This window comes from Gavialis gangeticus, unplaced genomic scaffold (assembly GCF_001723915.1).
Source record: "Gavialis gangeticus isolate Ggan-Ray unplaced genomic scaffold, GavGan_comp1, whole genome shotgun sequence".
NCBI lineage: Eukaryota > Metazoa > Chordata > Crocodylia > Gavialidae > Gavialis > Gavialis gangeticus.
This window is the reverse complement of record NW_017729032.1, coordinates 130,181,761-130,191,666: the sequence shown is the minus strand read 5'-3', so window position 1 is coordinate 130,191,666 and position 9,906 is coordinate 130,181,761.

The window sequence follows — 9,906 nt, the reverse complement described above, 5'->3', positions numbered from 1 at the left end:
CCCAGACAGGTGACCATCTATCCTCTTTTTGAATTTACCCAAGGTAGGAGCAAGGACCACTTCCCTAGGAAGTTGGTTCCAGATTCTGGCCACCCTAACCATAAAAGTATTGCCTCCTGATCTCTAACTTAAACCTATTCTCCATCAGCTTATTACCATTGTTCCTCGTGGTAATAAGCTGATGGAGAATAGGTTCATTAGTTAAAGCATGATTACTTAAAATGTATTAACTCAAGTGTACATGTGACTAAAGTTAGTGCCAGGTTTGCCCAGCCACCAGGGCACAAGGCAGGGCTGCAGGGACTTAGCACTAACTTTAGTCCCAAGCCTCTATGCATGTAGACACCTGCCAAACATCACTTAGGGCATTTATACACATACTTTTTTGTTCCACGATGTGCCAGAGATCCTCTGCTTCAGCACACTAGTTGATGAGAACTACACTGCACCACATGAAGTTGAATAGGTAGCAAAATGCATGTCAGCATGCAGAAAATGGTGGCAGTGTGCTTTTCAAAAGTTCAAAAGTGCACCACTGCCATTTTCTCAGCACTGACACACATTTTGCCACTTATACAACTGCAAGCAATGCAGTGCCTGTGGCACTTGCATATAAATGCCCTTAATGCGCATTAAATTTGTTGCACTTAAATGCACATGTAGGCCTGCCCTAAGTGTGTTTTTCTCCTAAAAAATCTCTATCCACCAAAACCTTCGGTACATTTTCATTTCAATAGCTTAGCAAATTAATTGCTACTCTTCTCTGGTAAATAATTATTGTCCATGACCCAGGGTGAATAACAAACATGAGGAATAGAGTAGATGACAGTATCTCATCCAATCTGTGCAAGCATTTCATTTTAGCAACACATAAAAATATGAAGGAATGATGTAGCGGAGCACCTTTGAGGGTGCTCACCACCTGGGGGCTCCCACAGGCTCCAAAGGGAGCCTACTTTGGAGGAGCAGCAGGGAAACCCCCTAGGTACCATTTAAAGGGGGAACGTGTGTGGCAAGGCACTGTTGGTACCTGCCACTTTAAGACCAAAGCTAAGCAGCCAGCAGGTGCTTGATTAAGGCACCCATTTTAGACCTCTGGCTGCCTTTATAAAGAGCTCAAGTTCCCTGCTGGCTGGGAAGGCAGTAATATTATCTGGCTGTGAGGTTTTGTGTATCATCCTGGAGGTAAGGGAAGAGGATGGATTGGAGGTCCTGGTCCTGCGCATGACCTAAAACTGCACCCTGCCTGGAGTGGGTGGCTTGGTGGGGCTCTCAGTGGTGCAGGAGCCCCCAGGAAATGTCAAGCCAGTTATCACCCTGGTGAAAGGTGGGTAGGGACACCTAAACCCTAGCCCTCACTTTTGCATGGGTTGCATAACACCAGAGGCAGATGGGGGCCAGGCATGGCTGCGGCCACCTGACCCCTGTGGGGTGCAAGCCCCTGAGGAGGGAGAGTGGGGGCCAGACACAGCTATGGCCACCTGAGCCCTGTGTGGGGTTCAAGACCCTGAGAGACCCTGAGGAGGGAGAGTGGGGGCCAGACATAGCTGCAGCCACCTGAGCCCTGTGTGGGGTGCAAGACCCAGAGGAAAAGGTAGCTGGGGCCAGGCACAGCTACAGCTACCTGAGCCCACTGGGGAGGGAAGCCCCGTGGCTCCAAGTGAGGGGGGAAGAGACACGGAGCCCTGAGTGAAGGGGGTGGTGTGGAGCCCCAAGCGAAGGGGATTAGGCCTAAGGTATGTCTCCAGACACCTAAGGCAGTAGTTTGGGCCAGAGGCCGAGTAAGGGGGCTCAGCCCAGGAGAGAGGGGCTAGTCCTGACCCTGGTAGGTCCTCCACCACTGGGAGGCTGAGTGTGGGTGAAAAGGAATAGCTAGAGTTGAGCACAATGACCTGCTGCTCCGGGGGGGGCATGAGTCCCCATGAGACCCTGGAGCACCAGTCATGGTGTGAGGTACCCCAGCTCCCACATCCAGGAAGGTGGACCTGAGAGAGAGAGAGGGGCTACTGAAAGAGGCTGGAGGTAGATTATACCCTCAACTGGTCAATGCTGGGGCCAGGACCAGGAAGGACAAAAGGGCCAGGGGCCCACCACGAGGGACACCCAGAGCAGAGGGCCTGGGGTCCCATCTGGCCTTGGAGGTGAGGCCAGGGCCTGTGTTGCCAAAGGTCCTGGGGGCACCACCCCTAAGAGGGGAGATAGTTACAGGGAGTTTGGCAGCCCAAATGATGGAGCAGGCTGCCTGAGCAGAGGGATCAAAGGGGAGTCCTGATAGAAGGAATCTGGAGGCCAGTGTGGGGCTGGTGTGACTAACAGCTGGATACCATCTGTGAGGCACGGGCTGCAGATAGTGCCCCCAGGCATTGGGGCTTAAAATGGGCAGCCTCCTGATTAATTAACATCCTAATTAATAAGAACAAAGTGTGGCAGGAGAGTCAAGTGGGAGGTGTGCCCAAAAGCAAGTGGAGAACCTAGCACTGTGACTAGGCGGAGAGCCCCACTTTGCCACAATATTTATTAATTGTGATTTAGAGAGGAAATTTAAGCATATGCTTCAGGTGCTCATTGAATATTCTCCAGAATAACCCCTCAACTCTGGAATTTTCCAGGTCCAAACTGGAGGCATTCTGTGTGGTTTACTGCCTCCCAAATTTGGGAAGAGAGGAGATGATTAAATTTAGGATACAGATGTCATTTAATTTTTTTTGTTATTAGCTATATTATCATCTCCGATAGATATCTTTTATCATGTGATAATTACTTTGCACATGTGGATAGTCTAAATTTATTGCATGATTAACCAGTTAATTGTGTAATATATAATGTGTAGCAGGGGCCTAAGGTGCCACCATGCTTTACCTTCTGCCTGACTTCAAGTTAATACAAGTAACTACCTCTCTCTACACATGTATATTTTAGACATAAATGCTTCCACCTTGAGCAGGGAGTTAAACTAAATAACTTTCTAAGTTCCCTTCCAGCTTTATTTTAAAATGATCATGTGAGGAGGGAATGCATTGCTAAATTTCCTTAGATAGTGTTTTGTGTCAAAACACTTAGAGTGCAGGATGGACACTCTCCTTTCAGCTATTTTTAGACTGAACTAAATAATGAACATATAGGCCATTTTTACACGTGCTCTGGGGATGGGAGAAGTGTTTAAAGTAAAACGGCTACAAAAGCCACTCTAATTAAAGCATCTAAAGTGTCTCATATCAGTCCCCATGCTTCAAAATGGTGACAGAGGCAATTTAACTGAAGCTTGTCAAAGTATGTTTGAGGCAAATTCTCAAGCCTATCTAAAAACATGCTGTACATATTGCACTAAACATGAAAAAGCAGGCTACTGTTCTTTCCTTGTCTTCTGAAATACATTAACTGGCAGCTATCGGTCACAGCATATGTACTGTGAAGCACACTTACCAAAAGGGCTGGGGCTACCAATCTGAAAAGTCAATGTCATATAGTAATAAATAATTTGAAATACCACTAGCTACATCTTCACTTTTCTTAATATTTTGCACACACTGAAGACTCAGCTGAGGAAAGCCCAGTCATACTGGTAGTCAAAATGTTCATTCCAGTGTGCCATTTCAAGCACCTGCATTCGCACATTTGTGTTGTGGTATTTAATAGCTTGTACCAACACTAACAGACTGATTTTTAAAACTGAAGACACACTGGCTTGATTTCTCTACATTCCTCTAATATTAAAGGTTGTATTAACTCCCTCTGTGAGGAGTTAACCAAAGGTAAGTTCACACAGGATGACAACAATAGCTGCCAGGAACATTCTTGGATTCAGCTACAACCTTATGTTATTTAGTAGCCACCTCCCTCAGAAAAAAATACATAAATAAAAGATAAATAAAGCTTCTACTATGTTGGAGGTCATCTGATGATTTCATGTTATTTTGCTCTGTTATAAACCCTTCCCAGTGAAATACAGTAGTTCTCCCTCAAATACAGTTTGTAATGTCTGAGCCATTATGTGCACCCACTACACAAAGAGAACTGCATTGAATCCAACCCTTTTCTTTGGGTAATTTACCATTAAAAAGCTCATCCACAGATTTCGTTCCTGCAAGCAGCTCTTGCTATGCATTTGTGTTGTCACAACCATCCCATGGGATAACTTGTGATGTAAACTGGTCGTCTAAAAAAGTCTTGTTCCAGAAATAAGATAGCATATGCATTTCTTTTATGATGCCAGGAAATGATCAAATTAATATATGACTGGATAATTCTATATCCAGAACAAATTCAAAAAAATGTTTCTGTATCCCATCATCTTGGTTGGTAAATGCAGCACAGAGAGATTACAGTGGCATACCTGCATTTAGCAAATGAAAAATGTCAAAACAAATAAGGCACTAAATCCATATAAGAGCATGACAAATTGATGTTGAAATCATGTGTTCTGCAATCAGGTACTTCTACCATGATTGTTTCAAAATTTCATATGGATTTGAAGTTTTAGAGTCACATTATTGAGAATGGAAAGGTCATTTAGCAATTCTAGACAGTATTTGACAAAGTCGGCATTAGTTTTTATTTTTGTTGTCATTCCACAAAATATGGTATTTTACAAAATTGTCTAAATGTCAAGAAACTTTGTTAACCAGGCTGACTTTATCAATTATAAAAAAAATGTATTAAATTTCTGCATTCTCTCTCTGTTCCATTATAAATACCTATGAAGATAATGCAAGTTTCCAAACTTTTACTAAACAACATTTTATTTAGTGTTCTTATTTAATATATCATTCTTATATTTAAATGAATATATAAGAGAAATAGTAGGAAAAATAATCTAGTAATCCATTTTTGTTGTCTAGTAAGAAGTTACTTCCTCCCCACCATTTTTAGAATAGTTTCCAAAGAGGAACTGTTAAAAGGGAATGTGAAAGGCAGGGAGGTACCATGTTATTAAGGAGTTGGGAAGAGATCATACTTTTAAAAAATTGGGTTCTCATCTTATAAATCTGCCAATGGAAGCACTTGAAAACTTAAGGTCATAGTTTCTTATACAGGAAATACTGAAGAACTGGTCAGAATCCTGTACTAGAAAATGCTATAACAAAAAATGAGTGTGTAGTTACTTTAAAGATTGTGCAACAATTATAATACAATTAGCATACTCATATTCTGAGAATGATCAAATTCCTCAGCAGACCTAGACAAAAAAAAAATGTACTTGCACATTTTCAGTAGCATATTTAATACAGCGGCTCGGAGGAATCAGAAGTAGAAAGGCAGAAAAAAAACCTAGAAAAAACTTATTTTCCCCTCTGCTGTAAAACATGCTTCTTGTTTGCTGGAAATCAAACTGATGCTCATCCCGTAAGATTCCAGGTTCCAACTTGGTATCTTTGGGGCTTCATATTGTTGCTTTCAAAATGTCACAAAAAACTCAGGAGCAAGGAAGAAAGGTGGAGCTGTAAGCCAGAGCAGAAAATGTGGGATAATAGCTTCAGCAATAATGTTTATTAAGATTAGAGTAATACTGTTTTTTTTTTATTTCATATAATAAAGGTCCTTGTCTCTTTCCAGCTTTTTTAAAGAAGAAAGCAGTGCTTTCTGTGATTCTCAAGCATTGTCACATGGTTTTACACTACAATCATTTTCTCTGAATACATGTGAAATCTAGAAAAAGGAGCATTAGTGCTGCAAACATTAATGAAACTAGTAAGATGGCTGCAAACACTAGTGACATGGTTGCAAACAGATCCAGGACCCAGCCCACTTTAGGAGTTGCAAAATGGCTCAACAGCTTTCCTTCACCAACAGTCTTCTTCTGGGCTGTAACTCCCAAAGAGCCTCCAGCAACCCAAAGGGAGGGGTAGGGATGGGAGTCATTGGCAAAGCTGCAATGTCATCTAATATGTGATACACAAACATACCTTCCCTCCCACACCCACTCCATATTAAAGTCAACACTGAACCAAGAGCCTTACCACCTGTATACACTATTAAGGAGATACTGGAAAATCCTAAAAGTTATACTCATTGGCCTTCCAATAAATTGCCCTCCCTCAGTAGCAGAGGTTCTGGGATGCAGAATGGGCTACCTCCAAACCCCACAGGTCCTAGAGTTTCTGTAGACAAGACAAAAACAGTACGGCTGTGTGAAACAGCACCATTCCATTTTGTCTTGAGGTTTGAGGTTTCAATGGAACAGCATTTCTTATCAAATTTCATTTTGATTCAAAACCACTGTTCCATTTTTCTTCATGGAAGCAGTAAGGCTGTTTTGACTCTGTTTCAACATTTTGCTAGATCAGCTGGGGATGGGGAGTCAGCCCAGCTGGATTGACTTCCCATCCCCAGTGCTATGGTCAAAATATTTTGACTAGCCTCATTTTGTTTCGAGGCTGTTTCAACGCCCTTTGTTTTGTTTCGATTTTGCTGTTTTGACCTGGAAATGAGTCAAAACAGTGTCAAAATGAAATGGCGGGTGAAATTTTGCACAGCCCTAAAAACAGGAGGTGACCACATGGAGAACTGCCCTGTTGGACCTGTTACATGCAGTACAGCTCTGCCATAAATCATATTGCTTTAAGCAGACTGCCCCCCTTCCACTTCTCAATTGTAGCTGCTGTAGCAGCCGCAGAAGAAGCTGTTTAATTTAAACTTGTAAAACACTCCCTCCCCCAAGCAAACAAACTGCAACAATAGTTACCAGCAAACAGAATCCTAGAAACAAAGGATATCTGGAATGATGAATTGATTAGGAGTTGTTACCATCTGCTGACAGGGAGGTATTCTGAGAAATCATTATGTTTACCAACCATCCTTCCTGATCCCCCTGTAGCTGTATTTTACTGCCATCATCACCCCATGCAAAGCATAATAGGGATGTTACAATTGCCTTGTTGTGGTTTTCAATCACTTTCTTATTCAACTTCCTATGGTACAACGTAGGTATTCTGGACTCAATCTCCATTGCAGAGGCTGCTCCTACTCCCTAGACAAGCTAAGGTAGCAAAATGGACAGACCAGAGGTTAAGGGCCGATTGTACTTCATTTAGGTTCAAGAGTCTTGCCCATCTATACCAGCCTAGCTCACAGGATCAGAGTTTTCATCTGTAAGATGTAATGTGTTGCTGTTCTTAATAATACTACTATTCCCAGAGAAGAGCAAAAAAAAAAATTCTCATGATCACAGAACAAACTACCGATACAGATCATGATGAGCAGAGCCATTTTAACCCAGATGTGCCAGCAGGTAACCAGAGATGCAGCAGCACGATAGTGAAACATTCTCCTTGATCTGTTCTCCTCCACCTATGACTCAGCAAAGCCTATAACACAGTCTCTTAATTCTGCCTGGGGTGTACAAAACCCTTAAAAAGCTAGGTAGACTTTTTAATTTCATTTACTACCAATACAAACTCTGCCTCTGCAACAAAATAATTATCTTGAAGTACTGCAGTCGTTCCCCTCTACCCCCTCCAAGTGTTTCTTGCATCTGTTTCTTAGTAGCTTTGACAAAAGGTTTCTTAAATCCAAATTAGTGATGCTAGGCAGCCTCAGATCCCTAGGCAGAGAAATCTTGGCTTAGTAGGGATCAAATCCTGGTTATACCTGGACTTATTTTGGAAAGGAAGTAATAAAAGTGATTTAATCAATAATTCTTACGCACACTCCCTTCAATACATGTATTACTTATCTATCCTTCCAATGTGTCTGCAATAAGAGCCTCAGAGCACTCGGGATTGTCTTTTTGCTGGATTGTTTTTGTGGCAACTACCAACACTTCTCAGTGAGCAAAAAAGGCTCATCCCCTCTCCCCTCCTCCTAACCGACAGATATACATTCTGTATGGTCTGCCACATTCCAGTGGGTGAATCCTTGCACAGTCAGAGAGACTGCACAAAGAGGGTGCCAACTACACCACTTGCCCTGTGGCAGATGATTCAAATCCTGCCTATTGAAAGTACTTTGATATCTTTAATTTGTTAAAATTGCTATGGATATATTAATGATATCACTACAAGCATGTCAGAGTTTCCTTGATCGTTTACAAGGCCTTGCCAAAGAGTGACACAAGGTATGCCTGTGAGTTTGCTCTCTTTCTTTTACTGAACTTACTCTGACTAGCTGCTAAAAGACAAGAAAAAACAGCCTTCATACTACCATGCACTTTTAGGCACCTTTCTATGTAAGCACTTGGATGAAGTTTTAATGCTCATAGAGCAAATGTTTCTATTGACCTAAATGGGCATTTGCTTGTACCTTTATATGGCTCTTCTCTAACAGCTCAAAATTTCCCTTTTTCCCCCCCCACCCCTCCCTTCCCAACTTTTCCCCCGCCTTAAAGACAGAAGCCAAACAATGTTAAAAATAAACTGCACTTCTAGTTTTGATAGAATGGTATACTGATTCTGCATATGGTAGCTTATTTTAGTGGTGCTTAGGCAAGCTGTGTACAGCCTGTTTGTAATAGGCAAGTTCATTGTATCCCTCTACCAACATCTGGCTTCCTTGTTCTGCTGCTAGTGATTTTTCTCTTTACTAATCCTCTGACACCCTTGGTCAAAGTGGTTTCTCTGCTTCTTGGCATACTCATTGTTTGGTCAGAACAGTCATTAAGGCTAACAGCTCTTCATTGTCCCTTATTTAGTAGAGATAGCTGCAACCCACGCTAGCATGAATCTTATATCTTAGTGAGGCTCATCCAGATGAGAATGCACATGCTGCACATGCAGACGTACACTGGTAATTTGCAGTGTGACAGGTTTTTTTGACAGTGGGAGATGCTGTTGCCAAAAACACCCACGTCTGAAAAAAGCAGGGTGTGCATGTGTCAGTAGCGTATCCTGCCCAGAATCAGAGCCTGCCTGGCCACAGTTATACTCCAGCTGCAAGCCAATCTCTGCACACCAAATCACCATCGCTGGAGCCCCAGGAAGCCCCCAGGATCCCAGTTAAGGCTGCTGGGTCCAGCCCAGGTCCTGGCCCCAGCCTCCCCTACCCCACCCAGGGCAACTTGCCTTGCACCAGAGTGCACATGCATGAGCATTCCCCAGGGACAACTAGCAGTGGCAAAACTATGTGCTGCTGCTATTTGTCCCTGCAGAAACACATGTACATGCTAATCTGGATGCGCCCATGGAGGCATTCTATGATGGAACAAATTTCATAAATTGTTGATGGACATATTCAAAGTCATTGCACATATTGCTGCACTCAAATAAAGAGATTATTCCTGCCTCAAGTATTATACCCTCTAAAGATCAAATCCCACAAACTGAATCAAAACTTGTGTCCACTGAGATCTTACCTGAGTAAGATCTGGTAAAATCTTTTTTCTTGTACCAGCTGCAAGTGTCTAAGATGACTGAAGCACTGATCAATGCTTTAGTTTTAAATTGTTAGGCTATAACATAGTACTACTCCAGCTAACTAGATAACCAATTATAATGGAAGTTAAAACTGCTCATTGTGTTCAAGATAAAGCCCCTAACAAAAACCTACAGAAGCAAAATCAGGCTTTAAACTATGGCCCGGCCATTTCCTTAAATAGGAAGGGCTTCAAAAATAATACAATGGAAAATGCTGTCCCTACTGACAGCCCACTGGATACTGCTTTTGCATGACACAGATCTTGCAAAATTTAAGACTAATGTCTGTGTATAGCTCATAAAACAACCCAGAAACTTTGGACAGTACAGAACCTGCAATGGGATCACCCTAGGAGGAGAGAGAAAAAACATTTTGGGGGGCTAAGCATGCATGTCCATGAGTGTACGGCCCCTCCCCAGCAGGTAAATCTATGGGAGAAGGGGTGGGAGAGGGGAAAGGGCAGTGGGGGGTAGAAAGTGGGGCTGGGGCAGGCCCTGCACAGCTGGGGCAATGTGTGGAACACAGCCATGAACAGCTTGTTTGCGGGGGGGGGGGGGG